This window comes from Siphateles boraxobius, unplaced genomic scaffold (genome assembly GCF_051911475.1).
Source record: "Siphateles boraxobius isolate OS27281-9 unplaced genomic scaffold, OSU_SipBor_1 311, whole genome shotgun sequence".
In the NCBI taxonomy this organism is placed as follows: Eukaryota; Metazoa; Chordata; class Actinopteri; order Cypriniformes; family Leuciscidae; genus Siphateles; species Siphateles boraxobius.
In genome coordinates this window covers 68,328-86,374 of record NW_027508933.1, presented here as the reverse complement: position 1 = coordinate 86,374, position 18,047 = coordinate 68,328, and the positions used below count along the sequence as shown (strand labels likewise).

Below are 18,047 nucleotides of genomic sequence, written 5' to 3'. Positions count from 1 at the left end.
AATCTCAGAGACTTTTTAAGGCTTTTTGAAGCTCAGGCACTCTTTTTTTTTTTTTTTTTTTTTTTAAAAGCTTACAGCACCTGGTATTCCCAGGCGGTCTCCCATCCAAGTACTAACCAGGCCCGACCCTGCTTAGCTTCCGAGATCAGACGAGATCGGGCGTGCCCAAGGTGGTATGGCCGTAAGCTAAAACTGCTGCCAAAATTGGGCTATTTAAAAGGTTAGACCATTAGTGAAGAAAACTAAGAACAACTTTTGAAAAAACTCAAGCTCTTTCATGCTTTCTGAAGAATCTCAGAGACTTTTTAAGGCTTTTTGAAGAAGCTCAGGGACTCTTTTTTTTTTTTCTTAAAAAAGCTTACAACACCTAGTATTCCCATGCGGCCTCCCATCCAAGTACTAACCAGGCCTTATTTAAAAGCTTAGACCATTAGTGAAGAAGACTAAGAAGAACTTTTGAAAAAACTCAAACTCTTTCATGCTTTCTGAAGAATCTCAGAGACTTTTTAAGGCTTTTTGAAGCTCAGGCACTCTTTTTTTTTTTTTTTTTTTTTAAAAGCTTACAGCACCTGGTATTCCCAGGCGGTCTCCCATCCAAGTACTAACCAGGCCCGACCCTGCTTAGCTTCCGAGATCAGACGAGATCGGGCGTGCCCAAGGTGGTATGGCCGTAAGCTAAAACTGCTGCCAAAATTGGGCTATTTAAAAGGTTAGACCATTAGTGAAGAAAACTAAGAACAACTTTTGAAAAAACTCAAGCTCTTTCATGCTTTCTGAAGAATCTCAGAGACTTTTTAAGGCTTTTTGAAGAAGCTCAGGGACTCTTTTTTTTTTTTCTTAAAAAAGCTTACAACACCTAGTATTCCCATGCGGCCTCCCATCCAAGTACTAACCAGGCCTTATTTAAAAGCTTAGACCATTAGTGAAGAAGACTAAGAAGAACTTTTGAAAAAACTCAAACTCTTTCATGCTTTCTGAAGAATCTCAGAGACTTTTTAAGGCTTTTTGAAGCTCAGGCACTCTTTTTTTTTTTTTTTTTTTTTTTAAAAGCTTACAGCACCTGGTATTCCCAGGCGGTCTCCCATCCAAGTACTAACCAGGCCCGACCCTGCTTAGCTTCCGAGATCAGACGAGATCGGGCGTGCCCAAGGTGGTATGGCCGTAAGCGAATACTGCTGCCAAAATTGGGCTATTTAAAAGGTTAGACCATTAGTGAAGAAAACTAAGAACAACTTTTGAAAAAACTCAAACTCTTTCATGCTTTCTGAAGAATCTCAGAGACTTTTTAAGGCTTTTTGAAGCTCAGGCACTCTTTTTTTTTTTTTTAAAAGCTTACAGCACCTGGTATTCCCAGGCGGTCTCCCATCCAAGTACTAACCAGGCCCGACCCTGCTTAGCTTCCGAGATCAGACGAGATCGGGCGTGCCCAAGGTGGTATGGCCGTAAGCTAAAACTGCTGCCAAAATTGGGCTATTTAAAAGGTTAGACCATTAGTGAAGAAAACTAAGAACAACTTTTGAAAAAACTCAAGCTCTTTCATGCTTTCTGAAGAATCTCAGAGACTTTTTAAGGCTTTTTGAAGAAGCTCAGGGACTCTTTTTTTTTTTTCTTAAAAATTTTTACAACACCTAGTATTCCCATGCGGCCTCCCATCCAAGTACTAACCAGGCCTTATTTAAAAGCTTAGACCATTAGTGAAGAAGACTAAGAAGAACTTTTGAAAAAACTCAAACTCTTTCATGCTTTCTGAAGAATCTCAGAGACTTTTTAAGGCTTTTTGAAGCTCAGGCACTCTTTTTTTTTTTTTTTTTTTTTTAAAAGCTTACAGCACCTGGTATTCCCAGGCGGTCTCCCATCCAAGTACTAACCAGTCCCGACCCTGCTTAGCTTCCGAGATCAGACGAGATCGGGCGTGCCCAAGGTGGTATGGCCGTAAGCGAATACTGCTGCCAAAATTGGGCTATTTAAAAGGTTAGACCATTAGTGAAGAAAACTAAGAACAACTTTTGAAAAAACTCAAACTCTTTCATGCTTTCTGAAGAATCTCAGAGACTTTTTAAGGCTTTTTGAAGCTCAGGCACTCTTTTTTTTTTTTTTAAAAGCTTACAGCACCTGGTATTCCCAGGCGGTCTCCCATCCAAGTACTAACCAGGCCCGACCCTGCTTAGCTTCCGAGATCAGACGAGATCGGGCGTGCCCAAGGTGGTATGGCCGTAAGCTAAAACTGCTGCCAAAATTGGGCTATTTAAAAGGTTAGACCATTAGTGAAGAAAACTAAGAACAACTTTTGAAAAAACTCAAGCTCTTTCATGCTTTCTGAAGAATCTCAGAGACTTTTTAAGGCTTTTTGAAGAAGCTCAGGGACTCTTTTTTTTTTTTCTTAAAAAAGCTTACAACACCTAGTATTCCCATGCGGCCTCCCATCCAAGTACTAACCAGGCCTTATTTAAAAGCTTAGACCATTAGTGAAGAAGACTAAGAAGAACTTTTGAAAAAACTCAAACTCTTTCATGCTTTCTGAAGAATCTCAGAGACTTTTTAAGGCTTTTTGAAGCTCAGGCACTCTTTTTTTTTTTTTTTTTTTTTAAAAGCTTACAGCACCTGGTATTCCCAGGCGGTCTCCCATCCAAGTACTAACCAGGCCCGACCCTGCTTAGCTTCCGAGATCAGACGAGATCGGGCGTGCCCAAGGTGGTATGGCCGTAAGCTAAAACTGCTGCCAAAATTGGGCTATTTAAAAGGTTAGACCATTAGTGAAGAAAACTAAGAACAACTTTTGAAAAAACTCAAGCTCTTTCATGCTTTCTGAAGAATCTCAGAGACTTTTTAAGGCTTTTTGAAGAAGCTCAGGGACTCTTTTTTTTTTTTCTTAAAAAAGCTTACAACACCTAGTATTCCCATGCGGCCTCCCATCCAAGTACTAACCAGGCCTTATTTAAAAGCTTAGACCATTAGTGAAGAAGACTAAGAAGAACTTTTGAAAAAACTCAAACTCTTTCATGCTTTCTGAAGAATCTCAGAGACTTTTTAAGGCTTTTTGAAGCTCAGGCACTCTTTTTTTTTTTTTTTTTTTTTTTAAAAGCTTACAGCACCTGGTATTCCCAGGCGGTCTCCCATCCAAGTACTAACCAGGCCCGACCCTGCTTAGCTTCCGAGATCAGACGAGATCGGGCGTGCCCAAGGTGGTATGGCCGTAAGCTAAAACTGCTGCCAAAATTGGGCTATTTAAAAGGTTAGACCATTAGTGAAGAAAACTAAGAACAACTTTTGAAAAAACTCAAACTCTTTCATGCTTTCTGAAGAATCTCAGAGACTTTTTAAGGCTTTTTGAAGCTCAGGCACTCTTTTTTTTTTTTTTAAAAGCTTACAGCACCTGGTATTCCCAGGCGGTCTCCCATCCAAGTACTAACCAGGCCCGACCCTGCTTAGCTTCCGAGATCAGACGAGATCGGGCGTGCCCAAGGTGGTATGGCCGTAAGCTAAAACTGCTGCCAAAATTGGGCTATTTAAAAGGTTAGACCATTAGTGAAGAAAACTAAGAACAACTTTTGAAAAAACTCAAGCTCTTTCATGCTTTCTGAAGAATCTCAGAGACTTTTTAAGGCTTTTTGAAGAAGCTCAGGGACTCTTTTTTTTTTTTCTTAAAAAAGCTTACAACACCTAGTATTCCCATGCGGCCTCCCATCCAAGTACTAACCAGGCCTTATTTAAAAGCTTAGACCATTAGTGAAGAAGACTAAGAAGAACTTTTGAAAAAACTCAAACTCTTTCATGCTTTCTGAAGAATCTCAGAGACTTTTTAAGGCTTTTTGAAGCTCAGGCACTCTTTTTTTTTTTTTTTTTTTTTTAAAAGCTTACAGCACCTGGTATTCCCAGGCGGTCTCCCATCCAAGTACTAACCAGGCCCGACCCTGCTTAGCTTCCGAGATCAGACGAGATCGGGCGTGCCCAAGGTGGTATGGCCGTAAGCTAAAACTGCTGCCAAAATTGGGCTATTTAAAAGGTTAGACCATTAGTGAAGAAAACTAAGAACAACTTTTGAAAAAACTCAAGCTCTTTCATGCTTTCTGAAGAATCTCAGAGACTTTTTAAGGCTTTTTGAAGAAGCTCAGGGACTCTTTTTTTTTTTTCTTAAAAAAGCTTACAACACCTAGTATTCCCATGCGGCCTCCCATCCAAGTACTAACCAGGCCTTATTTAAAAGCTTAGACCATTAGTGAAGAAGACTAAGAAGAACTTTTGAAAAAACTCAAACTCTTTCATGCTTTCTGAAGAATCTCAGAGACTTTTTAAGGCTTTTTGAAGCTCAGGCACTCTTTTTTTTTTTTTTTTTTTTTTTAAAAGCTTACAGCACCTGGTATTCCCAGGCGGTCTCCCATCCAAGTACTAACCAGGCCCGACCCTGCTTAGCTTCCGAGATCAGACGAGATCGGGCGTGCCCAAGGTGGTATGGCCGTAAGCTAAAACTGCTGCCAAAATTGGGCTATTTAAAAGGTTAGACCATTAGTGAAGAAAACTAAGAACAACTTTTGAAAAAACTCAAGCTCTTTCATGCTTTCTGAAGAATCTCAGAGACTTTTTAAGGCTTTTTGAAGAAGCTCAGGGACTCTTTTTTTTTTTTCTTAAAAAAGCTTACAACACCTAGTATTCCCATGCGGCCTCCCATCCAAGTACTAACCAGGCCTTATTTAAAAGCTTAGACCATTAGTGAAGAAGACTAAGAAGAACTTTTGAAAAAACTCAAACTCTTTCATGCTTTCTGAAGAATCTCAGAGACTTTTTAAGGCTTTTTGAAGCTCAGGCACTCTTTTTTTTTTTTTTTTTTTTTTTAAAAGCTTACAGCACCTGGTATTCCCAGGCGGTCTCCCATCCAAGTACTAACCAGGCCCGACCCTGCTTAGCTTCCGAGATCAGACGAGATCGGGCGTGCCCAAGGTGGTATGGCCGTAAGCTAAAACTGCTGCCAAAATTGGGCTATTTAAAAGGTTAGACCATTAGTGAAGAAAACTAAGAACAACTTTTGAAAAAACTCAAGCTCTTTCATGCTTTCTGAAGAATCTCAGAGACTTTTTAAGGCTTTTTGAAGAAGCTCAGGGACTCTTTTTTTTTTTTCTTAAAAAAGCTTACAACACCTAGTATTCCCATGCGGCCTCCCATCCAAGTACTAACCAGGCCTTATTTAAAAGCTTAGACCATTAGTGAAGAAGACTAAGAAGAACTTTTGAAAAAACTCAAACTCTTTCATGCTTTCTGAAGAATCTCAGAGACTTTTTAAGGCTTTTTGAAGCTCAGGCACTCTTTTTTTTTTTTTTAAAAGCTTACAGCACCTGGTATTCCCAGGCGGTCTCCCATCCAAGTACTAACCAGGCCCGACCCTGCTTAGCTTCCGAGATCAGACGAGATCGGGCGTGCCCAAGGTGGTATGGCCGTAAGCTAAAACTGCTGCCAAAATTGGGCTATTTAAAAGGTTAGACCATTAGTGAAGAAAACTAAGAACAACTTTTGAAAAAACTCAAGCTCTTTCATGCTTTCTGAAGAATCTCAGAGACTTTTTAAGGCTTTTTGAAGAAGCTCAGGGACTCTTTTTTTTTTTTCTTAAAAAAGCTTACAACACCTAGTATTCCCATGCGGCCTCCCATCCAAGTACTAACCAGGCCTTATTTAAAAGCTTAGACCATTAGTGAAGAAGACTAAGAAGAACTTTTGAAAAAACTCAAACTCTTTCATGCTTTCTGAAGAATCTCAGAGACTTTTTAAGGCTTTTTGAAGCTCAGGCACTCTTTTTTTTTTTTTTTTTTTTTAAAAGCTTACAGCACCTGGTATTCCCAGGCGGTCTCCCATCCAAGTACTAACCAGGCCCGACCCTGCTTAGCTTCCGAGATCAGACGAGATCGGGCGTGCCCAAGGTGGTATGGCCGTAAGCTAAAACTGCTGCCAAAATTGGGCTATTTAAAAGGTTAGACCATTAGTGAAGAAAACTAAGAACAACTTTTGAAAAAACTCAAGCTCTTTCATGCTTTCTGAAGAATCTCAGAGACTTTTTAAGGCTTTTTGAAGAAGCTCAGGGACTCTTTTTTTTTTTTCTTAAAAAAGCTTACAACACCTAGTATTCCCATGCGGCCTCCCATCCAAGTACTAACCAGGCCTTATTTAAAAGCTTAGACCATTAGTGAAGAAGACTAAGAAGAACTTTTGAAAAAACTCAAACTCTTTCATGCTTTCTGAAGAATCTCAGAGACTTTTTAAGGCTTTTTGAAGCTCAGGCACTCTTTTTTTTTTTTTTTTTTTTTTTAAAAGCTTACAGCACCTGGTATTCCCAGGCGGTCTCCCATCCAAGTACTAACCAGGCCCGACCCTGCTTAGCTTCCGAGATCAGACGAGATCGGGCGTGCCCAAGGTGGTATGGCCGTAAGCGAATACTGCTGCCAAAATTGGGCTATTTAAAAGGTTAGACCATTAGTGAAGAAAACTAAGAACAACTTTTGAAAAAACTCAAACTCTTTCATGCTTTCTGAAGAATCTCAGAGACTTTTTAAGGCTTTTTGAAGCTCAGGCACTCTTTTTTTTTTTTTTAAAAGCTTACAGCACCTGGTATTCCCAGGCGGTCTCCCATCCAAGTACTAACCAGGCCCGACCCTGCTTAGCTTCCGAGATCAGACGAGATCGGGCGTGCCTTTTTTTTTTTTTTTTTATTAAGAAATTTCAATCAATAAAATACAATAAAAATAAATACAATAAAAAATACATATTTTCTTCTACATACATCTCTACATCACATATATTTCATTTACATACATTATTTAAAAAACTCCATCACTTCCCGGCAGCTTCCACATTTGGTCTTTAAGGACACAACAAACTTTTGGGGTAAAAATATCATAAAAAGCATCCAACATATTTTCACATTTAAAATAAACATACAATCTTTCAATATACAATTCAGTTTTCCTTTTAAACATAGTCCAAACATCCAACACAATTTTTTCCTTTTTAGCCACAGTTCTTCTCTCCCATATTGCACTTTTCATCAACATTACACACAGATTTATAAAACTTTTGTTTTGACACTTCTTTTCCCAACCAAACATCACAACTCTGTTCCATTCCATTACACTTTCATCCCACTCCTCAGTCAACTCTTTAATTAAGCATTTACATTTCCTTAAAAATTCCTCCAGTTCTTTACAGTATAAAAATATATGTAAAATCCACTCTTCCTTTTCCTGGCACACTTTACACAGAGCGTTTTGCTCAATTCCTATTTTATTTAAAATTGCCTCAGTAAAAATCACTTTATGTCTTATAAAATATTCTAAACATCCCAATTTTGTTTCCACACACTTCCCCCTCATGTTTCTCCATATACACTCTTTTTTTAAATCTTTGAATTTCTGCACCCAGTATTCATTTGCAATTGGCTCTTTAAAAACATCATCTCTAAAAGAACAATAAATCATTTTCACAGTACATTCCTTAAAATCATTCACTTTCCCCCCCAATTTCACATAAATACATTTCTCTTTTGGCTCTCCTTCCATACATTCTATTCTTTTAATCCACTCTTTGGGTATTGCACTTTTAATGATTTCATACTTATTTAAAATTTCTTGTTCACTGTAATCCTCTTTTGCCTCCTCCATTGCATCCACAATAAATTGTGTTGGTAAAAACCCTTCTTTGAATTCATATAAAACGTCTCTCACTCTTGTTATCCCCACTTCCATCCATTTCTTTAAAAACATTTCTTTGTCTTGTTTTAAAATGTTTTTGTTTAAGAACAGAGGTTGATTTAAAATGTTTTCTCTCCCATGTGGATCATACTCGACTTTGGCTAAAAATTTTCCCCAGGCACTCAAAATTTCTCTATAAAACTCTGGTAGTCTTTCCATCATCCAAATTTTCGTTTTCATCCATAAAATTCCATCCCCCATATTAAAATTCCCACATTTGTTTAAAAAATATTTCATGGTCTTTTTCCACTCTGCTTTGCCCTCATCTTGTATGTATTTCTTCACTATTTTAACTCTCAAACTATTTTTTCTCTGTTCCACATCTATTAATCCTAAACCCCCCTTGTCTACTGCCCCTAAAAGTGTGTTAAAAGCTATTCTTGCTGGTTTCCCCTCCCATAAAAAGTCAAGAAAACATTTCTTCAGCCTCTTTTCTGTCCACAATGGCATCTCCGACACATATAAAACATACCATAGCTTAGAAACCATTAAAACATTCAATATTAAAACCTTCCCTTTCAAGTTTAATGTTCTCAATTTCCAAAAATTTAACCTTCTCTCTATTTCTGTTACTAGTTGCTCCCACATTTCATCTCTTACTTTCCTCTCATTTTTCCCCATTAAAATTCCTAAAATCCTTATTTCTTCCACTTCCTTGAAATTAAAACAATCCCTTAAAATCATAGCTTTACCAAATCTCATATACACCGTCTTATCTTCATTTACTTTACTCCCAGATCCTTTACAATATTCTTCTACAACCTTCATAACTTCTTTAACGCTCTCCTTTCCTTTTACTATTATCGTTGTGTCATCAGCATATTGAAAAACCTTCCCTTCAGACTTGTTTTCCTCAATTTCAATTCCAGTTATTTCTTCTTTTTGTTTTATAGCCAATCCCAACGGTTCCGATACAAGTGAATATAATAACGCTGAAAGTGGACACCCCTGTCTTATTGATCTTGTGATTTTAAAACATTCTGTTAAAAACCCATTACATTTTATTCTTGTTAAAGCACCCTTATATAAAATCTCAATCCATTTAATAAAATCTCCCCCAAAACCAAATTTCTTTAAAACATCAAATAAATACCCGTGTTCAACCCTATCAAAAGCTTTTTCAAAATCTAAACTAATTACGTATCCTTCTTCTTTCTCTTCTTTCAAGTACCATATTGTGTCTCTTATGCTCATTGTCGTGTCCGCTATATCTCTTCCTTTTACTCCGTACGCTTGATTTGTTTTGATTATACTTGGCATTACTTCCTTTAACCTGTTTGCTAAAACTTTCGCTAAAATCTTAAGATCTGTGTTTAGCATTGTGATTGGCCTGTAGTTTTTTAAATCTACTTTTTCTCCTTTCCTTTTATATATCAGTTTTGTTATGCCCATCCCCATTCTTTCATTAACTTCTTCTTTTCCAAAAATTTCTCTAAAAACTTCCTTTAAAATCTTTGTTAAAATCTCTTTAAAACATATATAAAATTCACTTCCTAAACCATCTATTCCTGGACTTTTCTTTTTATTCAGCTGCTGTATTGCTCTTTCTATCTCCTCTTCTCTGACTTCTTGATCACATTCTTTTTTATCTTCCTCGCTAATTTTTGCTTTTATCTGATTCAACAATTCCATTTTTTCGTTTTCTTTTACACCTCTTGTACTAAAAAGCTCTTCATAAAAATTCCTTATTTCTTCTAAAATTTTTTCATTCCCTTCTACAATTTCCCCATTTTTTCCTCTTATCTCTTTAATCGTTTCAGCTTTCCCTTTCTTTTTTTCCAAATCAAAAAAAAACTTGGTGCATTTTTCTCCCTCCACTGTATATTTAGCTTTGCTTCTTAACCTCGCCCCCTCATATTCTTTTTCCTCTATTTCTTTCAGTTTTCCCTCCATTTCCTTTATCTTTTGTATATCTTTATTTTCTTTATTCAATTCCACTTCCAAACTTTCCTTTATTTCTTTTTCTTTGTATCTTTTGCATTTGTGTATTATACTACAATACTTAATCGAGAATTTTTTAATTAAAAACTTTACGTTCTCCCACCATATTCTCTTATCTTCTTCATACATTTCATTTTCCTTTTCTTTTTCTATAATTTCTTTAACCTTTAAAACATAGTCTTCATTTTCTAACATTTTAGTATTTAAAACCCATATCCCTGGCCCTCTTTGCACTTTATTCCAGTCCATTTTAAAAAATAAAAACTTGTGATCGCTCAAACTTGTGTCTTCATACTTGATATTTTCGATAAAATTCTCCACATTCCTCGTACATAAAATAAAGTCAATTCTTGTTTTGCACACAAAGCTCCCTACTATTTGTATCCTTGAAAATTCTTTTTTCCTTTCATTTCTTTCTCTCCACACATCTATCATATTATTTTCTGCCATTGATGCTTTTAATTCTTTTCTCCCTGTATCAGTTTTAAAAACCATTCCTTCTGCCATGTCATGTTTATTAAAAACCGTGTTAAAATCCCCCATCATTATTATTTCCTTATACTTCTTTACAATACTTCTTAAAACATTAAAAAACTCTTTCTTTTCTTTCTCTTCCGTTGGTGCATGTACATTTACTAAAATCAATTCTCTTCCTTCATGTATTGTCTCAACCACCATACATTTTCCCATCGTATCTTTGTATAGAATTTTACTTGCTTTAAAAACATCATCCTTCATTAAAAAAGCCACTCCTCTTCCAAACCTCCCATCTCCATTATTGTATAAAATCCCTCCTTCCCATCTCTTTTTAAAATCATTCATCACATTTTCTCTCCAGTTTGTTTCTTGTAGCACAATAATGTCTTCTGTTTTACATTTTTCTTTTACATTTTCAAATTTCCTTAAGTTCAAAAGTCCTCTCGCATTAAAAGTCACACAACTTAGTACCATTAAAAATAAAAAGAATAAATATCTAAAAACCATTATTCTTAGTCTTTCTCCTCCAGTTCCTTTAACACCTCAAACCTGTTTAAACACTCGATTAGTCCTTTTTTCAACACTTTTTTCCTTGCAGTTTCTATATTTGGCTTTACCTTTAGCAATCTTCTTCGTCCTTGTCCCCTCTCCACTTTTTTCTTCTCGTCCTCCTCCATCCTTATTTCTCCTTCGCTGTCTGTTTCTTTGTCTTGTTCTTTTCCTTTTTGTCCATGATTTGAAGATATGTCCATTGGTGTCAACAGCGTGTCCTCTTCACTTATCTGTTCATCATCCTTTTCATTTCCTCCTTCTCCTTCTTGTCTGTTGTTTGTTCCTTCCTCTGCTTCCTTTGGTTGTGATTCGTCCTCTTCTTGTCTTTCCTCGTTGTTTCCTTCATGCACCTGTCTGTCTACCTGTACTTCCCTTCCTCCTACCTCTCCCTCCATCCAGCATTCACATTTATTTAAAATTTCTTGGCAATCCGGGCACCTGACGGCGTTGCAATCTCGTGCAAAATGGCCCCTTTCCTCACACTTATAGCACTTGAAATCTGGGCAATCTTTCAGTAGATGTCCTGGGCTCATGCACAGCCGACAGGTCTTTACCTGGTGGCTGTGCATCACCCTAAAGTACTGTGGCCCTTCCGCTGTTTCCAGCTTTGTGCTATAAGGGAGTGATGCCACTTCTTTGGGGAACCTCACCTTCACAAACCTGGTGCCGTCTTCTACGTCAGTGCCCGGATAGCACCTTCTTTTGATTTTAGATATGGGGGAAACCCCCCATCCTTCCAATTTGTCCAAAATTTCATTATCCTCCAGGTAGACAGGCAGGTGCATGAATGAAACAACGTAATCTTTATTTTGCAGCTTCTTTACTTCACAGTCCACTCCCTTTATTGTCAATCCATCGATTAAAACGTCGCACATTTCTTCCTGTTCTAGTGTCAGTTCATATTCTTTGCCTTGCCTGGGTCTTACAGCCAACACCTTTCCACTTCCAATTTGTTCCGAAATCGCTTTAATTATATCCTCCGCTCTCACTCCACTCACGTTCTCTGTACTTACGATCACTGTTGCCTCTTTTAAATATTTTCTTTCACCAAATCTTTTCCTTGCTTCTTGATCCTTTCCATTCCCAGTTCTTTGTCGATTCTCTAGTCCAGTGTCGTTTGCCATTCGTGTTCCTCCCGCCAGTCCAGTGTCTTTTGCCATTCGTGTTCCTCCCGCCAGTCCAGTGTCGTTTGCCATTCGTGTTCCTCCTGCCAGTCCATTGTCAATTACCGTGCGTGTTCCTCCAACCAGTCCAGTGTCGTTCGCCGTTAATCCGTCCATAATTGCAAAAATAAAATTAAAAACCACCCTCCAGCCAGCAAAAGCTGCTGTTAGGTGGTTTGAAAAGCAAAATAAAGCGAAAAAAACTAACTTAAAGTAACAAACTCGAAAAACAAAACACAAATAGAAAAACAAAAATGGGGGAGAGCCTTCCTCTCCAACTGCAGCCAACTCACTTCCTGGATCGTACCAACTAGATCGGGCGTGACCAAGGTGGTATGGCCGTAAGCTAAAACTGCTGCCAAAATTGGGCTATTTAAAAGGTTAGACCATTAGTGAAGAAAACTAAGAACAACTTTTGAAAAAACTCAAGCTCTTTCATGCTTTCTGAAGAATCTCAGAGACTTTTTAAGGCTTTTTGAAGAAGCTCAGGGACTCTTTTTTTTTTTTCTTAAAAAAGCTTACAACACCTAGTATTCCCATGCGGCCTCCCATCCAAGTACTAACCAGGCCTTATTTAAAAGCTTAGACCATTAGTGAAGAAGACTAAGAAGAACTTTTGAAAAAACTCAAACTCTTTCATGCTTTCTGAAGAATCTCAGAGACTTTTTAAGGCTTTTTGAAGCTCAGGCACTCTTTTTTTTTTTTTTTTTTTTTTTAAAAGCTTACAGCACCTGGTATTCCCAGGCGGTCTCCCATCCAAGTACTAACCAGGCCCGACCCTGCTTAGCTTCCGAGATCAGACGAGATCGGGCGTGCCCAAGGTGGTATGGCCGTAAGCGAAAACTGCTGCCAAAATTGGGCTATTTAAAAGGTTAGACCATTAGTGAAGAAAACTAAGAACAACTTTTGAAAAAACTCAAACTCTTTCATGCTTTCTGAAGAATCTCAGAGACTTTTTAAGGCTTTTTGAAGCTCAGGCACTCTTTTTTTTTTTTTTAAAAGCTTACAGCACCTGGTATTCCCAGGCGGTCTCCCATCCAAGTACTAACCAGGCCCGACCCTGCTTAGCTTCCGAGATCAGACGAGATCGGGCGTGCCCAAGGTGGTATGGCCGTAAGCTAAAACTGCTGCCAAAATTGGGCTATTTAAAAGGTTAGACCATTAGTGAAGAAAACTAAGAACAACTTTTGAAAAAACTCAAGCTCTTTCATGCTTTCTGAAGAATCTCAGAGACTTTTTAAGGCTTTTTGAAGAAGCTCAGGGACTCTTTTTTTTTTTTCTTAAAAATTTTTACAACACCTAGTATTCCCATGCGGCCTCCCATCCAAGTACTAACCAGGCCTTATTTAAAAGCTTAGACCATTAGTGAAGAAGACTAAGAAGAACTTTTGAAAAAACTCAAACTCTTTCATGCTTTCTGAAGAATCTCAGAGACTTTTTAAGGCTTTTTGAAGCTCAGGCACTCTTTTTTTTTTTTTTTTTTTTTTAAAAGCTTACAGCACCTGGTATTCCCAGGCGGTCTCCCATCCAAGTACTAACCAGTCCCGACCCTGCTTAGCTTCCGAGATCAGACGAGATCGGGCGTGCCCAAGGTGGTATGGCCGTAAGCGAATACTGCTGCCAAAATTGGGCTATTTAAAAGGTTAGACCATTAGTGAAGAAAACTAAGAACAACTTTTGAAAAAACTCAAACTCTTTCATGCTTTCTGAAGAATCTCAGAGACTTTTTAAGGCTTTTTGAAGCTCAGGCACTCTTTTTTTTTTTTTTAAAAGCTTACAGCACCTGGTATTCCCAGGCGGTCTCCCATCCAAGTACTAACCAGGCCCGACCCTGCTTAGCTTCCGAGATCAGACGAGATCGGGCGTGCCCAAGGTGGTATGGCCGTAAGCTAAAACTGCTGCCAAAATTGGGCTATTTAAAAGGTTAGACCATTAGTGAAGAAAACTAAGAACAACTTTTGAAAAAACTCAAGCTCTTTCATGCTTTCTGAAGAATCTCAGAGACTTTTTAAGGCTTTTTGAAGAAGCTCAGGGACTCTTTTTTTTTTTTCTTAAAAAAGCTTACAACACCTAGTATTCCCATGCGGCCTCCCATCCAAGTACTAACCAGGCCTTATTTAAAAGCTTAGACCATTAGTGAAGAAGACTAAGAAGAACTTTTGAAAAAACTCAAACTCTTTCATGCTTTCTGAAGAATCTCAGAGACTTTTTAAGGCTTTTTGAAGCTCAGGCACTCTTTTTTTTTTTTTTTTTTTTTAAAAGCTTACAGCACCTGGTATTCCCAGGCGGTCTCCCATCCAAGTACTAACCAGGCCCGACCCTGCTTAGCTTCCGAGATCAGACGAGATCGGGCGTGCCCAAGGTGGTATGGCCGTAAGCTAAAACTGCTGCCAAAATTGGGCTATTTAAAAGGTTAGACCATTAGTGAAGAAAACTAAGAACAACTTTTGAAAAAACTCAAGCTCTTTCATGCTTTCTGAAGAATCTCAGAGACTTTTTAAGGCTTTTTGAAGAAGCTCAGGGACTCTTTTTTTTTTTTCTTAAAAAAGCTTACAACACCTAGTATTCCCATGCGGCCTCCCATCCAAGTACTAACCAGGCCTTATTTAAAAGCTTAGACCATTAGTGAAGAAGACTAAGAAGAACTTTTGAAAAAACTCAAACTCTTTCATGCTTTCTGAAGAATCTCAGAGACTTTTTAAGGCTTTTTGAAGCTCAGGCACTCTTTTTTTTTTTTTTTTTTTTTTTAAAAGCTTACAGCACCTGGTATTCCCAGGCGGTCTCCCATCCAAGTACTAACCAGGCCCGACCCTGCTTAGCTTCCGAGATCAGACGAGATCGGGCGTGCCCAAGGTGGTATGGCCGTAAGCTAAAACTGCTGCCAAAATTGGGCTATTTAAAAGGTTAGACCATTAGTGAAGAAAACTAAGAACAACTTTTGAAAAAACTCAAACTCTTTCATGCTTTCTGAAGAATCTCAGAGACTTTTTAAGGCTTTTTGAAGCTCAGGCACTCTTTTTTTTTTTTTTAAAAGCTTACAGCACCTGGTATTCCCAGGCGGTCTCCCATCCAAGTACTAACCAGGCCCGACCCTGCTTAGCTTCCGAGATCAGACGAGATCGGGCGTGCCCAAGGTGGTATGGCCGTAAGCTAAAACTGCTGCCAAAATTGGGCTATTTAAAAGGTTAGACCATTAGTGAAGAAAACTAAGAACAACTTTTGAAAAAACTCAAGCTCTTTCATGCTTTCTGAAGAATCTCAGAGACTTTTTAAGGCTTTTTGAAGAAGCTCAGGGACTCTTTTTTTTTTTCTTAAAAAAGCTTACAACACCTAGTATTCCCATGCGGCCTCCCATCCAAGTACTAACCAGGCCTTATTTAAAAGCTTAGACCATTAGTGAAGAAGACTAAGAAGAACTTTTGAAAAAACTCAAACTCTTTCATGCTTTCTGAAGAATCTCAGAGACTTTTTAAGGCTTTTTGAAGCTCAGGCACTCTTTTTTTTTTTTTTTTTTTTTTAAAAGCTTACAGCACCTGGTATTCCCAGGCGGTCTCCCATCCAAGTACTAACCAGGCCCGACCCTGCTTAGCTTCCGAGATCAGACGAGATCGGGCGTGCCCAAGGTGGTATGGCCGTAAGCTAAAACTGCTGCCAAAATTGGGCTATTTAAAAGGTTAGACCATTAGTGAAGAAAACTAAGAACAACTTTTGAAAAAACTCAAGCTCTTTCATGCTTTCTGAAGAATCTCAGAGACTTTTTAAGGCTTTTTGAAGAAGCTCAGGGACTCTTTTTTTTTTTTCTTAAAAATTTTTACAACACCTAGTATTCCCATGCGGCCTCCCATCCAAGTACTAACCAGGCCTTATTTAAAAGCTTAGACCATTAGTGAAGAAGACTAAGAAGAACTTTTGAAAAAACTCAAACTCTTTCATGCTTTCTGAAGAATCTCAGAGACTTTTTAAGGCTTTTTGAAGCTCAGGCACTCTTTTTTTTTTTTTTTTTTTTTTAAAAGCTTACAGCACCTGGTATTCCCAGGCGGTCTCCCATCCAAGTACTAACCAGTCCCGACCCTGCTTAGCTTCCGAGATCAGACGAGATCGGGCGTGCCCAAGGTGGTATGGCCGTAAGCGAATACTGCTGCCAAAATTGGGCTATTTAAAAGGTTAGACCATTAGTGAAGAAAACTAAGAACAACTTTTGAAAAAACTCAAACTCTTTCATGCTTTCTGAAGAATCTCAGAGACTTTTTAAGGCTTTTTGAAGCTCAGGCACTCTTTTTTTTTTTTTTAAAAGCTTACAGCACCTGGTATTCCCAGGCGGTCTCCCATCCAAGTACTAACCAGGCCCGACCCTGCTTAGCTTCCGAGATCAGACGAGATCGGGCGTGCCCAAGGTGGTATGGCCGTAAGCTAAAACTGCTGCCAAAATTGGGCTATTTAAAAGGTTAGACCATTAGTGAAGAAAACTAAGAACAACTTTTGAAAAAACTCAAGCTCTTTCATGCTTTCTGAAGAATCTCAGAGACTTTTTAAGGCTTTTTGAAGAAGCTCAGGGACTCTTTTTTTTTTTTCTTAAAAAAGCTTACAACACCTAGTATTCCCATGCGGCCTCCCATCCAAGTACTAACCAGGCCTTATTTAAAAGCTTAGACCATTAGTGAAGAAGACTAAGAAGAACTTTTGAAAAAACTCAAACTCTTTCATGCTTTCTGAAGAATCTCAGAGACTTTTTAAGGCTTTTTGAAGCTCAGGCACTCTTTTTTTTTTTTTTTTTTTTTTTAAAAGCTTACAGCACCTGGTATTCCCAGGCGGTCTCCCATCCAAGTACTAACCAGGCCCGACCCTGCTTAGCTTCCGAGATCAGACGAGATCGGGCGTGCCCAAGGTGGTATGGCCGTAAGCTAAAACTGCTGCCAAAATTGGGCTATTTAAAAGGTTAGACCATTAGTGAAGAAAACTAAGAACAACTTTTGAAAAAACTCAAGCTCTTTCATGCTTTCTGAAGAATCTCAGAGACTTTTTAAGGCTTTTTGAAGAAGCTCAGGGACTCTTTTTTTTTTTTCTTAAAAAAGCTTACAACACCTAGTATTCCCATGCGGCCTCCCATCCAAGTACTAACCAGGCCTTATTTAAAAGCTTAGACCATTAGTGAAGAAGACTAAGAAGAACTTTTGAAAAAACTCAAACTCTTTCATGCTTTCTGAAGAATCTCAGAGACTTTTTAAGGCTTTTTGAAGCTCAGGCACTCTTTTTTTTTTTTTTTTTTTTTTTAAAAGCTTACAGCACCTGGTATTCCCAGGCGGTCTCCCATCCAAGTACTAACCAGGCCCGACCCTGCTTAGCTTCCGAGATCAGACGAGATCGGGCGTGCCCAAGGTGGTATGGCCGTAAGCGAATACTGCTGCCAAAATTGGGCTATTTAAAAGGTTAGACCATTAGTGAAGAAAACTAAGAACAACTTTTGAAAAAACTCAAACTCTTTCATGCTTTCTGAAGAATCTCAGAGACTTTTTAAGGCTTTTTGAAGCTCAGGCACTCTTTTTTTTTTTTTTAAAAGCTTACAGCACCTGGTATTCCCAGGCGGTCTCCCATCCAAGTACTAACCAGGCCCGACCCTGCTTAGCTTCCGAGATCAGACGAGATCGGGCGTGCCCAAGGTGGTATGGCCGTAAGCTAAAACTGCTGCCAAAATTGGGCTATTTAAAAGGTTAGACCATTAGTGAAGAAAACTAAGAACAACTTTTGAAAAAACTCAAGCTCTTTCATGCTTTCTGAAGAATCTCAGAGACTTTTTAAGGCTTTTTGAAGAAGCTCAGGGACTCTTTTTTTTTTTTCTTAAAAAAGCTTACAACACCTAGTATTCCCATGCGGCCTCCCATCCAAGTACTAACCAGGCCTTATTTAAAAGCTTAGACCATTAGTGAAGAAGACTAAGAAGAACTTTTGAAAAAACTCAAACTCTTTCATGCTTTCTGAAGAATCTCAGAGACTTTTTAAGGCTTTTTGAAGCTCAGGCACTCTTTTTTTTTTTTTTTTTTTTTTAAAAGCTTACAGCACCTGGTATTCCCAGGCGGTCTCCCATCCAAGTACTAACCAGGCCCGACCCTGCTTAGCTTCCGAGATCAGACGAGATCGGGCGTGCCCAAGGTGGTATGGCCGTAAGCTAAAACTGCTGCCAAAATTG

General features: G+C 38.4%; 29 non-coding genes across 29 annotated transcripts; all 29 read right to left on the bottom strand.

Moving 5' to 3' along the window:
- Positions 1-68: 68 nt before the first annotated feature.
- LOC143697313 (5S ribosomal RNA) lies at positions 69-187 on the bottom strand. Its single transcript, XR_013186344.1, has one exon. It is a non-coding gene; the product is annotated as a 5S ribosomal RNA (ribosomal RNA).
- A 370-nt stretch (positions 188-557) lies between these two features.
- On the bottom strand, positions 558-676 carry LOC143697312 (5S ribosomal RNA). Its single transcript, XR_013186343.1, has one exon. It is a non-coding gene; the product is annotated as a 5S ribosomal RNA (ribosomal RNA).
- Positions 677-1,048: 372 nt separating this feature from the next.
- On the bottom strand, positions 1,049-1,167 carry LOC143697311 (5S ribosomal RNA). Its single transcript, XR_013186342.1, has one exon. It is a non-coding gene; the product is annotated as a 5S ribosomal RNA (ribosomal RNA).
- Positions 1,168-1,329: 162 nt separating this feature from the next.
- Positions 1,330-1,448, bottom strand: LOC143697310 (5S ribosomal RNA). Its single transcript, XR_013186341.1, has one exon. It is a non-coding gene; the product is annotated as a 5S ribosomal RNA (ribosomal RNA).
- Positions 1,449-1,819: 371 nt separating this feature from the next.
- LOC143697345 (5S ribosomal RNA) lies at positions 1,820-1,938 on the bottom strand. Its single transcript, XR_013186376.1, has one exon. It is a non-coding gene; the product is annotated as a 5S ribosomal RNA (ribosomal RNA).
- Positions 1,939-2,100: 162 nt separating this feature from the next.
- Positions 2,101-2,219, bottom strand: LOC143697309 (5S ribosomal RNA). Its single transcript, XR_013186340.1, has one exon. It is a non-coding gene; the product is annotated as a 5S ribosomal RNA (ribosomal RNA).
- A 370-nt stretch (positions 2,220-2,589) lies between these two features.
- LOC143697307 (5S ribosomal RNA) lies at positions 2,590-2,708 on the bottom strand. Its single transcript, XR_013186339.1, has one exon. It is a non-coding gene; the product is annotated as a 5S ribosomal RNA (ribosomal RNA).
- A 372-nt stretch (positions 2,709-3,080) lies between these two features.
- LOC143697306 (5S ribosomal RNA) lies at positions 3,081-3,199 on the bottom strand. Its single transcript, XR_013186338.1, has one exon. It is a non-coding gene; the product is annotated as a 5S ribosomal RNA (ribosomal RNA).
- Positions 3,200-3,361: 162 nt separating this feature from the next.
- Positions 3,362-3,480, bottom strand: LOC143697305 (5S ribosomal RNA). The gene has a single exon (XR_013186337.1). It is a non-coding gene; the product is annotated as a 5S ribosomal RNA (ribosomal RNA).
- A 371-nt stretch (positions 3,481-3,851) lies between these two features.
- On the bottom strand, positions 3,852-3,970 carry LOC143697303 (5S ribosomal RNA). Its single transcript, XR_013186335.1, has one exon. It is a non-coding gene; the product is annotated as a 5S ribosomal RNA (ribosomal RNA).
- A 372-nt stretch (positions 3,971-4,342) lies between these two features.
- LOC143697302 (5S ribosomal RNA) lies at positions 4,343-4,461 on the bottom strand. The gene has a single exon (XR_013186334.1). It is a non-coding gene; the product is annotated as a 5S ribosomal RNA (ribosomal RNA).
- A 372-nt stretch (positions 4,462-4,833) lies between these two features.
- LOC143697301 (5S ribosomal RNA) lies at positions 4,834-4,952 on the bottom strand. The gene has a single exon (XR_013186333.1). It is a non-coding gene; the product is annotated as a 5S ribosomal RNA (ribosomal RNA).
- A 363-nt stretch (positions 4,953-5,315) lies between these two features.
- LOC143697300 (5S ribosomal RNA) lies at positions 5,316-5,434 on the bottom strand. Its single transcript, XR_013186332.1, has one exon. It is a non-coding gene; the product is annotated as a 5S ribosomal RNA (ribosomal RNA).
- A 370-nt stretch (positions 5,435-5,804) lies between these two features.
- LOC143697299 (5S ribosomal RNA) lies at positions 5,805-5,923 on the bottom strand. The gene has a single exon (XR_013186331.1). It is a non-coding gene; the product is annotated as a 5S ribosomal RNA (ribosomal RNA).
- A 372-nt stretch (positions 5,924-6,295) lies between these two features.
- On the bottom strand, positions 6,296-6,414 carry LOC143697297 (5S ribosomal RNA). The gene has a single exon (XR_013186329.1). It is a non-coding gene; the product is annotated as a 5S ribosomal RNA (ribosomal RNA).
- Positions 6,415-12,582: 6,168 nt separating this feature from the next.
- LOC143697296 (5S ribosomal RNA) lies at positions 12,583-12,701 on the bottom strand. The gene has a single exon (XR_013186328.1). It is a non-coding gene; the product is annotated as a 5S ribosomal RNA (ribosomal RNA).
- Positions 12,702-12,863: 162 nt separating this feature from the next.
- Positions 12,864-12,982, bottom strand: LOC143697295 (5S ribosomal RNA). The gene has a single exon (XR_013186327.1). It is a non-coding gene; the product is annotated as a 5S ribosomal RNA (ribosomal RNA).
- A 371-nt stretch (positions 12,983-13,353) lies between these two features.
- Positions 13,354-13,472, bottom strand: LOC143697344 (5S ribosomal RNA). Its single transcript, XR_013186375.1, has one exon. It is a non-coding gene; the product is annotated as a 5S ribosomal RNA (ribosomal RNA).
- Positions 13,473-13,634: 162 nt separating this feature from the next.
- LOC143697294 (5S ribosomal RNA) lies at positions 13,635-13,753 on the bottom strand. The gene has a single exon (XR_013186326.1). It is a non-coding gene; the product is annotated as a 5S ribosomal RNA (ribosomal RNA).
- A 370-nt stretch (positions 13,754-14,123) lies between these two features.
- Positions 14,124-14,242, bottom strand: LOC143697293 (5S ribosomal RNA). The gene has a single exon (XR_013186325.1). It is a non-coding gene; the product is annotated as a 5S ribosomal RNA (ribosomal RNA).
- Positions 14,243-14,614: 372 nt separating this feature from the next.
- Positions 14,615-14,733, bottom strand: LOC143697291 (5S ribosomal RNA). The gene has a single exon (XR_013186323.1). It is a non-coding gene; the product is annotated as a 5S ribosomal RNA (ribosomal RNA).
- Positions 14,734-14,895: 162 nt separating this feature from the next.
- On the bottom strand, positions 14,896-15,014 carry LOC143697290 (5S ribosomal RNA). Its single transcript, XR_013186322.1, has one exon. It is a non-coding gene; the product is annotated as a 5S ribosomal RNA (ribosomal RNA).
- A 370-nt stretch (positions 15,015-15,384) lies between these two features.
- On the bottom strand, positions 15,385-15,503 carry LOC143697289 (5S ribosomal RNA). Its single transcript, XR_013186321.1, has one exon. It is a non-coding gene; the product is annotated as a 5S ribosomal RNA (ribosomal RNA).
- Positions 15,504-15,874: 371 nt separating this feature from the next.
- LOC143697343 (5S ribosomal RNA) lies at positions 15,875-15,993 on the bottom strand. Its single transcript, XR_013186374.1, has one exon. It is a non-coding gene; the product is annotated as a 5S ribosomal RNA (ribosomal RNA).
- Positions 15,994-16,155: 162 nt separating this feature from the next.
- On the bottom strand, positions 16,156-16,274 carry LOC143697288 (5S ribosomal RNA). Its single transcript, XR_013186320.1, has one exon. It is a non-coding gene; the product is annotated as a 5S ribosomal RNA (ribosomal RNA).
- Positions 16,275-16,646: 372 nt separating this feature from the next.
- Positions 16,647-16,765, bottom strand: LOC143697287 (5S ribosomal RNA). The gene has a single exon (XR_013186319.1). It is a non-coding gene; the product is annotated as a 5S ribosomal RNA (ribosomal RNA).
- A 372-nt stretch (positions 16,766-17,137) lies between these two features.
- On the bottom strand, positions 17,138-17,256 carry LOC143697286 (5S ribosomal RNA). Its single transcript, XR_013186318.1, has one exon. It is a non-coding gene; the product is annotated as a 5S ribosomal RNA (ribosomal RNA).
- A 162-nt stretch (positions 17,257-17,418) lies between these two features.
- Positions 17,419-17,537, bottom strand: LOC143697285 (5S ribosomal RNA). The gene has a single exon (XR_013186317.1). It is a non-coding gene; the product is annotated as a 5S ribosomal RNA (ribosomal RNA).
- Positions 17,538-17,908: 371 nt separating this feature from the next.
- LOC143697284 (5S ribosomal RNA) lies at positions 17,909-18,027 on the bottom strand. Its single transcript, XR_013186316.1, has one exon. It is a non-coding gene; the product is annotated as a 5S ribosomal RNA (ribosomal RNA).
- Positions 18,028-18,047: the final 20 nt, after the last annotated feature.